General features: G+C 53.2%; 1 protein-coding gene across 1 annotated transcript in view; it reads right to left on the reverse strand.

Annotated features, from left to right (window-relative positions):
- GPR4 (G protein-coupled receptor 4) overlaps positions 1–12,994 on the reverse strand; it is a 39,953-nt gene extending 26,959 nt beyond the window's left edge. The window contains exon 1 of the mRNA XM_028741902.2: positions 12,737–12,994. The gene's annotated coding sequence lies outside the window, so the exon portion shown is untranslated. The remainder of the gene's footprint in view (positions 1–12,736) is intronic.
- Positions 12,995–13,308: the final 314 nt, after the last annotated feature.

Genomic DNA, 13,308 nt, shown 5'->3' on the forward strand with positions numbered 1-13,308 from the left:
CTGTGCCTGCCCCAACCACACCTCCACCCAAGACCAGCCACTGTTTGGGATTACGTTTCCGAGCACAATTCAAAGTGTTGGTGCTGACCTTTAAAGCCCTAAACGGCCTCAAAGGCCCAGGATACCTGAAGGAGCGTCTCCACCCCCATCGTTCTGCCTGGACGCTGAGGTCCAGCTCCGAGGGCCTTCTGGCTGTTCCCTCATTGCGAGAAGTGAGGTTACAGGGAACCAGGCAGAGGGCCTTCTTGGTGGTGGTGCCCGCCCTGTGGAACGCCCTCCCATCAGATGTCAAAGAGAAAAACAACTACCAGATTTTTAGAAGACATCTGAAGGCAGCCCTGTTTAGGGAAGCTTTTCATGTTTAACAGACCACTGTATTTTAATGATTTGTTGGAAGCCGCCCAGAGTGGTTGGAGAGACCCAGCCAGATGGGCGGGGTATAAATAATAAATTTTTATTATTATTGTTATTATTATTATTGGGATTCTGGTTGCCGCTGCATGCCACAATCCTTACCTCCCGTCCCCAAATGCCAAAGCCTGCATGCAACTCATGCCTTACCTTAATCTGAGCAGCAGAATACATTTTAATAAATAATTATAATTTGGGGGGTTGCTGGTCTTCACGGTACCAGGAGTCAGACTCGAAACATGTGAAATAACGAGAGAGAGAGAGAAAGACCTGAATCATCTTTTGTGCCGGGGTCCCAAGTAAGAGACGGTGTCTTTCCAGCTAGGCTTATAGAATCATCAGAGTTGGAGGGGGGACCCTCAAAGGTCCTCTAGTCCAGTGTTTCCCAACCTTTTTTGGGCAAAGGCACACTTGTTTCATGAAAAAAATCTCGAGGCACACCACCATTACAGCCCCGTGACGTCAGCGCGCAGCGTCACGCCGGGAGGGACGCACGAAAGTGTAAGTTTCAATTTTTTCCCCTCCCCCTTGCCTTCCTTCTGTGCCAACCGCCAAAAAGCCAAGAAAAAAGCCAAGACTTTAGGGCAGCAGGTCGACACGGAAGAAGCTCCTACCTAAGGACAGGTGCGACGGCCGTGTCCTCTTCTGCCACACTTGGCAGCCCTGCCTCACGGTCGTGACTCCCACCCTGATTTCTCCCCGCAGGTCGAGCGGCACAGGCAGCCCAATGTGTCCAGCCCAGACACAAGCCCCGCTTCCCCACTCTAGATCCTGAATGCGACCAAGTGCTCTGGACTCCCGAGCAGGGTGGGAAAGAGGACTCGCATCTGGTAGCCTCCGGGCTCCTCGCCTGCTCGAGGGATGGCATTGCAGGCAAGCTGCCGGCCGTCGCCATCGCCACCTCCTCATGCGAGTGGACCTGCCCGGAGTGGTGGGCCGGGGGAGGCTCGCTCTCTGTGGGGATGTGGCCCGCACGCGCGGCCCCGCTTCCTCCTGCCCAGGGCTGAGCTCCTTACCCGCGATCTCGGTCTCGCGCACGCGGATCCCACTTATTCTGAAGCTCGCGCCACTAGCCGGGGCTCTCACACCGTGCCAGGGCGAGGCGGCGCGGCCCACTGACGTCATCGCGGCTCGCCGCCGCCCTCGACTTCCCTGTTCCCTCCCCTCCCTCGGGTCGCCGTGGTTACCGAGGACTGCAAGCTGCTCGGGCGAGCGTGGGGCATTAAGTGGGAGAAGGAAAATTAAAATTAAAACTCGCCTGAAGGCCGCCTCTCCGGATACAGTGGTGCCTCACAAGACGAAATTAATTCGTTCCGCAAGTCTCTTCGTCTTGTGAGTTTTTCTTCTTGCGATGCACGGTTTCCCATAGGAATGCATTGAAAATCAATTAATACGTTCCTAGGGAAACCGCCTTCAGACCAGGTCCGGGGACAGTCTGTCCCCCAACCTCTTCTGAAGGCTGGGGGGGGGGACAAGGGCTTTTCTTCCCACCCCCAGCATTTTAAAAAACCCCGGGACAGTGGAGGACTTCTCCGCTGTCCGGGGCAATCTTAAAATGCTGGCGGGCGGCATTTTAAAATCGCCCGGGACAGCGGAGGACTTCTCCGCTGTCCGGGGCGATTTAAAAGCCCCTGGGAAGGCAGGCAGGGGGGACAAAGATTTTCGCCCCCCGCCCGCCTTCAGAAGAGGTCCTGGACCTCTTCTGAAGGTGGGCGGGGGCGAAAGTCTTTGCTCCCCCCTGCCTGCCTTCCCGGGAGAGCGGAGAAAGGCAGCGCGTTTCACCGCTGTCCCGGATGGCTTTAGAAGGTCCTTGACCTCTTCTGAAGGCGGGCGGGGGCGAAAGCCTTTGCTCCCCCCTGCCTGCCTTCCCGGGAGAGCGGAGAAAGGCAGCGCGTTTCTCCGCTGTCCCGGACGGCTTTTGAAGGCAGGCTTTTGAAAGCCGTCCGGGACAGCGGAGAAACGCAGCGCGCCCTTGCCGCTGCCCCCCGACTTGGCTGGAAGGCTGGCGGGGGGAGAAGCCTGCTCCTCCCCATCGCCAGCCCCGCAAACTCGGGGGACGGCGGAGAAACGCAGCGCGCCCTTGCCGCTGCCCCCCGACTTGGCTGGAAGGCTGGCGGGGGGAGAAGCCTGCTCCTCCCCATCGCCAGCCCCGCAAACTCGGGGGACAGCGGGAGAGGCGCAGCGCGCCCTTGCCGCTCCCCCCCCCCCCCGACTTGGCTGGAAGGCTGGCGGGGGGAGAAGCCTGCTCCTCCCCATCGCCAGCCCCGCAAACTCGGGGGACAGCGGGAGAGGCGCAGCGCGCCCTTGCCGCTGCCCCCCGACTTGGCTGGAAGGCTGGCGGGGGGAGAAGCGTGCTCCTCCCCATCGCCAGCCCCGCAAACTCGGGGGACAGCGGGAGAGGCGCAGCGCGCCCTTGCCGCTGCCCCCCGACTTGGCTGGAAGGCTGGCGGGGGGAGAAGCCTGCTCCTCCCCATCGCCAGCCCTGCAAACTCGGGGGACAGCAGGAGAGGCGCAGCGCGCCCTTGCCGCTGCCCCCCCGACTTGGCTGGAAGGCTGGCGGGGGGAGAAGCCTGCTCCTCCCCATCGCCAGCCCTGCAAACTCGGGGGACAGCGGGAGAGGCGCAGCGCGCCCTTGCCGCTGCCCCCCCGACTTGGCTGGAAGGCTGGCGGGGGGAGAAGCCTGCTCCTCCCCATCGCCAGCCCTGCAAACTCGGGGGACAGCGGGAGAGGCGCAGCGCGCCCTTGCCGCTGCCCCCCCGACTTGGCTGGAAGGCTGGCGGGGGGAGAAGCCTGCTCCTCCCCATCGCCAGCCCTGCAAAATCGGGGGACAGCGGGAGAGGCGCAGCGCGCCCTTGCCGCTGCCCCCCCGACTTGGCTGGAAGGCTGGCGGGGGGAGAAGCCTGCTCCTCCCCATCGCCAGCCCTGCAAAATCGGGGGACAGCGGGAGAGGCGCAGCGCGCCATCCCGCTGTCTCCCGACATGGTTTGGAGGCTGGCGGAGGGCTTCCTCCTCCCCCAGCCCCGCAAGCTCCCAGAGCGATGCCAAAGCTGCGCGCAGCTTCGGCATGGCTCTGGGTCCCGTTCTGGGGGAGGGGGAAGCTCGGGCTTCCCCCGCCCCAGCCCCACGCCTGGCGGTGGGGGAATAATTTTTTTCCCCTTTATTCCCCCCCCCCCCGCCAATTTTTCCCGCGGCACACCAGGCAACGTCTCGCGGCACACTAGTGTGCCGCGGAACACCGGTTGGGAAACACTGCTCTAGTCCAACCCCCTGCTCCAGCATCCCTGGCAGGTGGTGTTGTAAACAAAATCTGCCCTTTTTCCCTTATCCAGGAGCCCATATAGAGTATCCAGGAGCCCATATAGAGTCCTTTCGTAGGTTCCCTATTGGTAGGAGAAAATAACAGAGGCCAAGCAGAGAGTATTGAGAAGCAAAGCAGCTCGTAAGCCTGATCTTTGTTTATCTGTTGCAACAGGGTGCTCCCCTCACACGCAAAAGAAGGAGGAGGACCCAGAACAAAGGTGTGCCTGCCCTTATATAGACATTTTAAATTCCCTGCTCAAGACCACCCCTCCATACATCATACATACATCACACAAAGGGTGTAACCTAAGACCACTCCCCAGAAACACCATACCTACATCACAGAAAAGGCGGTCTACAACAGAAATTTGAGTGTTGTTGTTTTTCCTGTCTGCCAAGTTATCTGATAATAGCTTATCTGATTGCCTTTCCTGGTAGTCTGGCTCACCCTATTCATACACAGACATACCCTTAAGACAGGATTTGTGAAGGAAAAGACAATGGGGAGGCTTTTCCATTTTCCTTTGACCTTGCAGAGAAAACATTTGGTCAGTTTGGGAGCCCAAAAAATGGTTTCAGGTCGGTCTTCCTGTGCTGATCTATGCACGTGCTTGGTTGGCACATTTATGAACATTTATTATATATCTAAGACCTTAAAATTCTTACCACAGTGGTCAACCAACCTGGGCTAAAAAACCTTCCAGCCTCTGACACTGTGGAACAGCCCGTACTGCCAGGAAGTTCATCCCAGTGTTTAATCTAAATCCCCCCCCCCTTTTTTTTTTGTAATATGGATCAATTGGCTCCAAATCTTCTCCATCACTTGTATGTGGCAGCCCTTTGGATACTGGGAGATCAGATCTCTTCCCCCATGAATCTGTCTAATCCTCTTTTAAAACCATCCACGTTAGTGGCCATCAGTGCCTCCAGTGGAAGAGAGTTCCATAGGTTAACTGAGCATGGCATGAAGAAGGACTTGGCTGCCAGACTGCCTATCCTATCTGTCTCACCTTCTCCAGCTTGCAAAACAGGGATCCATCATGTCTGGCTGTTTCCCCCTCCCAGGACTTGGGTCTCTCCTGGCCGCTCACTGTCTGTGATAATCATAGAGCTGCAGATTTTTGAAGGGACCCCTGAGGGTCATCCATTCCAACCCCCTGCAATGCAGGGATCGCAGCTAAACGGCGTTGCCCTCTATGCATGTTTGTGAGTGTCCTCCTTCAGTTGTTGGTGCCTGGAGGGGTATCGTGGCATGTCCTCTTCTAGAAACCGACCTCTGATCATGAGGCCTAGAAACTTGATATTTCCGAGAAGCTGAGTCGCCGCTGGGAATCCTCAGCTACGTGGCCTGGCAGAGACATCAGCCCTGGAGCCCCTGAGAGGTTAAGGCATGAAGGGACCCCTGCTCAGATGCCCAAAGCACCCATGGAGGAACCCAGGAAGTCCAACCCAGACAGGATGGAGGTGTTAACAGCGGGGCAGGCAATTCGTTCTGGGGAGGGTCACCCCCTCCTTGAAGGATCCAGTGTGTGACTTTGATCAAAAGTGCATTTTATCAGCTGTAAGCATCTCTGCTTGTTTGCAGAAGAAACACAATCGGAATGATCAAGGGGTGGAGCATATCCTTTAAGAGGAAAGGTTACAACATTTGGGGTTGCTTTTTTAAATTTTTTATCTAGCCAAAAGGCTAGATAAATGGGGAGGACCAGAGAGAGAGACCTCACAGAGGTGTGCTAAATTATGCATGTTGTAGAGAAAGTGGATAGAGAACTTTCCTCCATCCCATAATACTAGAATCCTGTGGGGCCTTATCCAGTACAGCTGAAGCTCTGGGATTTGCTCCCAGGAGAGGCAGCGATGGTCACCAGCATAAATATATTTAAAATTCACTGGCAGGAATGCAGTGTGAAACACAGTAAAGGAATGAATGGAGGATTAGTACCGTATTTTTCGCTCTGTAAGACGAACCAGACCACAAGGCGCTCCTAGTTTTTGGAGGAGGAAAACAAGAAAAAAAATATTCGGAATCTCAGAAGCCAGAACAGCAAGAGGGATCGCTGCGCAGTGAAAGCAGCGATCCCTCTTGCTGTTCTGGCTTCTGGGATAGCTGCGCAGCCTGCATTCGCTCCATAAGACGCACACACATTTCCCCTTACTTTTTAGGAGGGAAAAAGTGAGTCTTATAGAGCAAAAAATACGGTAATTTTGTGGGCATCCATTGGTCTGCAGAGACAATGGAGTGTGCTCCTGCGGGCCAAATCAATCTGCTGGAGAATCACAGCGCTTGCTGTAGCTGCAGAGACCGGTAACTCATAACTGCATTGTTTTTGCTGTGTTAGCATCACCAAAGTGACCTCCCCGGCGAGTGTGTCTGGAGCTCCTGGGCTGCCAAGTTGACAAGACCCCCTCACGGATGTGGTCCAACGGAAAGCAGAGGAAGACATTTGGCACTGGCTTGGCAGCAGGAGTTGCTGGATGGAGGCATACAAGGCACCATCCAACCGCCTTAGAGATTTGTGTAGGCTTTGCTCCCAAGTCTTTTCTTCTCCTAAAGAAGGTTTAGGATCGATAGTTTTCCTTCTCCTGGAAGGGCTACCTTCCCAGGTGGACGAGCCCCACCTGCCCAATAATAGTCCCAATCTATTTCACATTAGTAGTGATGTGTGGAAGTGAGAGCTGGACCATAAAGAAGGCTGATCACCGAAGAATGGATGCTTTTGAATTCTGGTGCTGGAGGAGACTCTTGAGAGTCCCATGGACCTCTCCATTCTGAAGGAAATCAACCCTGAGTGCTCACTGGAAGGACAGATCCTGAAGCTGAGGCTCCAAGACTTTGGCCAACTCATGAGAAGAGAAGACTCTCTGGAAAAGACCCTGATTTTGGGGAAGATGGAGGGCACAAGGAGAAGGGGACCACAGAGGATGAGATGGTGGGACAGTGTTCTCAAAGCTACCAGCATGAGTTTGACCAAACTGCGGGAGGCAGTGGAAGACAGGAGTGCCTGGCGTGCTCTGGTCCAGGGGGTCACGAAGAGTCGGACACGACTAAACGACTGAAAAACAACATTCTGCTTTGGTCAGGCCACCCCTGGAGCACTGTGTCCCGTTCTGGGTGCTACAGTTTAAGATGGATACTGACAAGCTGGAAGGTGTGCAGAGGAGCCTTATGAGGAACGGTTGAAGGGGTTGGGTATGTGTAGCCTGGAGAAGGGAAGACTGAGAGCTGACAGGACAGCCATCTTCAAATATCTCAAGGGCTGTCACATGGAAGAGGGAGCCAGCTTGTTTTCTCCTGCTCTGGAGATTAAGACACCCCAGCACCACATTTTCCCAAAGCAAGCAGAAGCATTTAGAGGGGGGGGGGAGAGAGAGAGAGGCAGTTTTAACCAGGTTGCTCATTTATGCCCCGGCTGCCGCCTCCATGTGTTCTGTAGGCTTCAGAAATTGCATTTGCGCTGATGCAATTACCGCCTTAAACTCGTTTTTTATCGTCGCAATTTTGTTAGCTGGTGCCGACGGGCGGCAAAAATGAAAACATAAATAGGATCCAGGGAGGGCCCCTGCGTAGCTGGGGAGAGAGGAGGAATCTTCATTCTTTGTGTGCTAGAAATACTAAACCCCCCCCCCTTAAAAAAAGAAGAGAGAGAAATTGCTGTGAGGAGGCTCCCCTTTCAAGGCTGCATTGACTTCAGGGCAGAGTTGGACTAGACATTAGGGAGCAAGGGCTGGTCAATGGTGGAACAGTCTCCCTTGGGAAGTGGTCGATTCTCCTTCATTTGAAGTTTTTAAGCAGAGGTTGGGTGGCCATCTGCCATGGATGCTTTAGCTGAGATCCCTGCACTTCAGGGGGTTGGACTAGATGACCCCGTGGGGTCCCTTCCAACTCTACAATCCTATGAACCTGGTGCCCTGCAAATGTTCTGAACATCTCCCATCAGGTAGAACGCTGCTGTCAACCAGTGCAGGCTGGACGCAGAAGAAGCTTTCTGTGTTCACTGGCTGAGGGATGAAGGAAGCGGCCGGACAACAGAGATCACAGTGATTTGTCCATCCTTCCAGCCCAGATTGGCCTACTGTGACCAGCAGCTGCTCTGCAGGGCAGGGGAGGAAATGGGCTTTTCCCTCACCGCCTGCTGTATCCTCCCTTAACATCCTTCACCACCCTGGGGGAGGCTGTGTGAGGGTGTTTGAAGAAGATGCTGGCACTGTTAAAACCTATCATCTCAGGAAATCGTTTGTGATACGCCTGAACTCTTTGTCCCCAAACACCCACAGCCTGCTCCTTAAGGGTTCCTTGCCAAGAGGGGGGGGCAGGGAAGGTTTTCAGGGAGGGAGGGGAAAAGCCTCCAGATCAGGGACCAGCTCTGTCAAATGGGGCACAGCTCAGTGTCCCACACGGGGCACAATCCGCCACCAAGCCCTCCCACATAATCCCTACTGAAATGTATCAATGTCGGGGGGGGGGGACACTTGTCCAGGAGCCCCAAAGGCTGTCCAGATCCAGTTAAAGGTAAAGGTAAAGGGACCCTGACCATTAGGTCCAGTCATGGCCAACTCTGGGATTGCAGCGCTCATCTCACTTTACTGGCCGAGGGAGCCGGCGTACAGCTTCTGGGTCATGTGGCCAGCAGGACCAAGCCGCTTCTGGCGAACCAGAGCAGCGCACGGAAATGCCGTTTACCTTCCCGCCAGAGCAGTACCTATTTATCTACTTGCACTTGCACTATGCTTTCGAACTGCTAGGTTGGCAGGAGCAGGGACCAAGCAAGTCCTAGGCTCTGTGGTTTAACCCGCTTCCCTGGACAGATCCATTTAGGACACTGCTATGGGCCCCTCCAGACATCCTTTTTTAAAAATCGTGCATTCAGGATGAATTGCACTTGTGACGCTGTCAGGGCGGTTAGACGCGATTCTGCTTTCAATAGCTTTTGTGCCTGCAAAACCTGTTGGGTAGTCATCCCACTCTGTTTCCAGAACTTCCAGCGGAAATCCTGACTTCCTTTGATGCCACAGATGATGGTGATGATGATGATTTTATTATTCCCGGGATGTAGGGGGGTGTCCTGCTTTTGTTGCGCTGTAGTACAAGATTGCCTCTCCAGATGGCAATCATAGAATTGTAGAGATGCAAGCGACCCCTCCAGGGTCATATTCTAGTCCAACCCCTTGCAATGCAAAAGAAATTCCGAAGGCTTAATTAAGACACTACAACGAGGAGAGTCTGCCACATTCCTAGGTTGTCTGTTCCACTGTTAAAACAGCTCGTAGCCCTCAGAGAGTTCTTCTTAATATTTAGTTGGAATAGCGTTCCTGGTATTTGGTTGGAATCTCGCTTCTTGCAATTTGAATCCGTGGGCTTGCTCCATCATCCATGGGACAGCCCTTCAAAGATTTAAAGGTGGCTAGCATATTACCTTCTCTTTTTAAAAAACCCTTTTTCCTTTTCCTTTATTTATTTATTTAATATATTTATTACAAAATATAAGCAAAATATTGCAAATACATACATACATATATATTTCAGATAAGCACACATATATAAAAAAGAACGAAAGAAAAAAGGAGAAAAAAATAGAAGAAGAAGAAGAAAAGTTGGAAGAATTTCTTCCAAATTTATTCTACAAATATCTCAATATGAAAATAATAATAAAATGTCACTGACTGACTTCCGTCGCTTACACTGCACTTCCTGTATACATTTTAAGCAAGATTGTATCTGTTATTCCGTATTTTCCCCATACAATCTCACACAAATATTCTATAGCGCAGATTGCAGCTATAACAAAGGCGGCATTTTTCCATCTCCGCCAAGCTAAGCAGTTGGCTCCTTACCTCTCTCGCCCTGACCTAGCCACTGTGATCCACGCGACGGTCACCTCCAGACTGGATTATTGTAACTCGCTCTACGTGGGGCTGCCCTTGAGACTGACCCAGAAACTCCAGCGGGTGCAGAACGCTGCAGCGAGACTCCTTACGAGTCACCCGGTGCTATACCAGCTGCACTGGCTCCCGGTGGAGTACAGGATCAGGTTTAAGGTGCTGGTTTTAACCTTTAAAGCCCTATACGGCCTAGGACCTTCGTACCTACGGGACCGCCTCTCCTGGTATGCCCCACAGAGAAACTTACGGTCTTCAAATAAAAACATCTTGAAGGTCCCAGGCCACAGAGAGGTTAGATTGGTCTCAACTAGAGCCAGGGCTTTTTCAGCTGTGGCTCCGACCTGGTGGAACACTCTGTCACAAGAGACCAGGGCCCTGCGGGACTTGACATCTTTCCGCAGGGCCTGCAAGACAGAGCTGTTCCACCAGGCCTTTGGCCAGGGCACAGCCTGACTCCCTCCCTCGGCAATCTTCGCGGAGCTCTGGCCCAATGGTTGCCAGTGGCTTGAATTAATTAATTTTATAATGCATGATTTTAGAGTGTTGTTTGTGCTGTACTTTCTGTACTGTTTTATTGTTGTTAGCCGCCCTGAACCCGGCTTCGGCTGGGGAGGGCGGGATATAAATAAAATCTTTATTATTATTATTATTATTATTATTATTATTATTATTAATCAATAAGTTTACTAAATCATTCATAAATCCTTTCTAAACACAACCAATACTTTACATTTAATCTAGCATATTACTTCTCATGTCCAGATCCACACGGGAAAAGTCCCAAAACAACTAATAAAACGGAATGACGTGTGGACGGTCTCGTATAAATCCTGCACTGACACACGATTATTGCGTCAATGGCATAGCCTCGTGGGCAGGAGTACGAGGGTCATCTAATCCAGCCCCCTGCAATGGAGGAATATTTTGCCCAGGGCCCTGAGATTCAGAGTCCTGTGCTGTAGAAATTGAGCTATACATGTTGCAGAATACCACCCGCAGGGGGAGATGCCAGTCCATAAGACCCCGAAACCAGAACATAGCGCAGTCTTGACTGCACACGCTGGCAGTGGCTCTCAAGGTTTTAGAAGTCTCCTTTTGGGGGTCCATAACTGACCTCAGTGGCTAAGGGGGCAGAAGGTCCAGGGAACTGGGAGAGACAGGCAGCAGTTCCCTCGGCCACCCTGGAGACATTAGGCCATGTCTAAAAGGGCTGCGGGTGGCGCTGTGGGTTAAACCACAGAGCCTAGGACTTGCCAGTCAGAAGGTTGGCGGTTCGAATCCCCGCGACGGGGTGAGCTCCCATTGTCGGTCCCTGCTCCTGCCAACCTAGCAGTTCGAAAGCATGGCAAAGTGCAAGTAGATAAATAGGTACCGCTCCGGTGGGAAGGTAAACGGCGTTTCCGTGCACTGCTCTGGTTCCCCAGAAGCGGCTTAGTCATGCTGGCCACATGACCCGGAAGCTGTACGCCGGCTCCCTCGGCCAGTAAAGCGAGATGAGCACCGCAACTCCAGAGTCGGCCACAACTGGACCTAATGGTCAGGGGTCCCTTTACCTTTACCTAAAATTACTTCTGGGTCACCAGCGATCAGAAGAGGGGCTGACATTCATGGGGGGGGGGGAGGCCCAGTGCAATCTTTGAGGCCCCTAATCAGGGCGCAAAGAGAATCACCACTGCGATTCCTGCACTGAAGGGGGGCTGGGCTAGATGAGCTTTGGGGGTCCCTTTGGGCTCTGCAATTCTCCTGCCTGTTTGCCCCTTCTTCTTAACACCCAACCTGAAGAGGAGTTCTGGGGCGTTTGAAAGCTTGGTCTCCCCTTCCGTTGGTCCTACTTAAAGGTTGCAACTCCACTGTTCCTTTTGGGTATCTACGATTGACTGAGGTTCCTGCATTTTAGGGGGTTGGACTAGATGACCCTAGGTCCCTGTTCTATAACTCTACAGTTCTATGATACTTTCCCAGTTGGACCGATATGGAGCTTCATTTGAGCCCGGCCTTAATTCCAGAATCTTTTTTCAGCCCCAGGAGTCAGATCTGGAGCATTCGAAGGCCCCTGGGGACGTGCAGAGTACATTCCTCACTAAGCAAACAGCCCTGCACGTTATGCATTTTCGCTAGGGAACATTCGTCAGGTGCTTTTATATACTTTTAGACGCCTGCTAAATATATATATTTCAGCAAGCCAGTCTGTCCGGACGTGTAATTTAGTCATGCATAACTTGTTTTTGAATCCAGCTGATTTTTATCTGCGTGGTTATTTCACTGTTTTATGTACACAGCTGAGAGATTTGCTGATTATCAGGCGGTTTGTAAAATTTATTGAACAGTTAAGTGTGTGGACTAGATCATCCAGGGCGAAGGGCTTAATTTCTAAGCAGGGCTTAGAACCCCAGAACCTTTCCTTTTATAAATTAACCATGGACTGGACTGTCAATTTGTCTGGCTCAACCTGGCACAGACTCTAAAGGAGTAAAGTTTGCCAAGGCAAAAGAATTTTTAAAAGCCAGCCTGCTTTCCTGAGTCTGCCAAATGTCAAGCGTGGTGTGACAGATTTGGGTAGGGAGCCCATTATTATTTGCTACCCTGAGGGCAAAGACCCGAGTGCGAATCTGTACTCAGCTATGATGCTTACTGGGGTTTTTTTTTTGGGGGGGGGGGTGAGTTTCTGTCCACAGCCTCATCTACCTGGCAGGCTTGTTCTGAAGATAAATGGGGATAGCCCACTCTAATGTACATGTGCGTTTTATCCTAAGCTGCACTGAGTTGTTTTTGTTTTAAAAAAAAAAGCAACCGGTAAATTTAATTAATTTAATTTAACCCATTTTAATGTATGTGTCTATTACTGTTGCAAGCCGCTCGGAATTGTCAAGGGACCCGCTCCAACCCCCTGAGATATTCCCGTCTATTAAAAAGTGACCAATACGTGTAATTAATTGAAATCGTATAATTCAGTTTCTAAGAGGAGAACTTAGCCATGCTGCCCAGAAAGAGAAGGGAAAACACTCTGCACGTGTGCAGGGGACCTCTCTCGCGCCGTGGCGCAGGAAGAGGAGCCCCAGCCCAAGAGAACGGGGGTCCCTCCACCCACGTCTCCACGGCTCTCCTTTCCCAAACGCGCAATGCGCCCCGATGCGTTGCTGCTCACCTCCGTCCCGGCCGGTCGATGGAGAGGAGGTGGGTGGTCTCTCCGGGGCTCCCAAGGGGGCTTCTGTCCGCCGCTGCCGCCTTCTCATGCCGCCGCCGTCGGGGCATCGTGCCGGGCTCCCATCGGGGTCCCCCTCCGGGCAGGTGCGCTTGGCTCCGGGGCGCAAAGACGAGCAGGGCGCGCCGGCTCAGCTGCGCTCGCCCGGCTCAGCCCCGACTGAGCAGCGGCTGCCCGGCGGCTCCTTTCCCCGGAGCCAGCCGCCCGCCCTCCTTCCCTCTCTCCCGGGGCGGGGAACGGGGGGGGGTGGCGGGGGGGGGGAAAGCAGCCTTAACCCTCTCGTCGCCGGAGCCTCCGCGGAGAGCCCTAGAAGAACCGCGGAACTGGAAAGGGACCACAAGGGTCATCCAGCCCAGCCCCAGGCTGCGACGCGCGAATCTTTTGCCCCAAGCAGAACTCGAACCCACGACCTTGGGGTTAAAAGCCTAGCGCTCTAACGGCCGAGCTGTTGCAACCGCCGTCTAAGGAGCCGCTTCCCATTCTGGGGTGGGTATGCATGGGGTGAAGGCACCCCC

The sequence above is a fragment of the Podarcis muralis genome, chromosome 7 (genome assembly GCF_964188315.1).
Source record: "Podarcis muralis chromosome 7, rPodMur119.hap1.1, whole genome shotgun sequence".
Taxonomy (NCBI): domain Eukaryota; kingdom Metazoa; phylum Chordata; class Lepidosauria; order Squamata; family Lacertidae; genus Podarcis; species Podarcis muralis.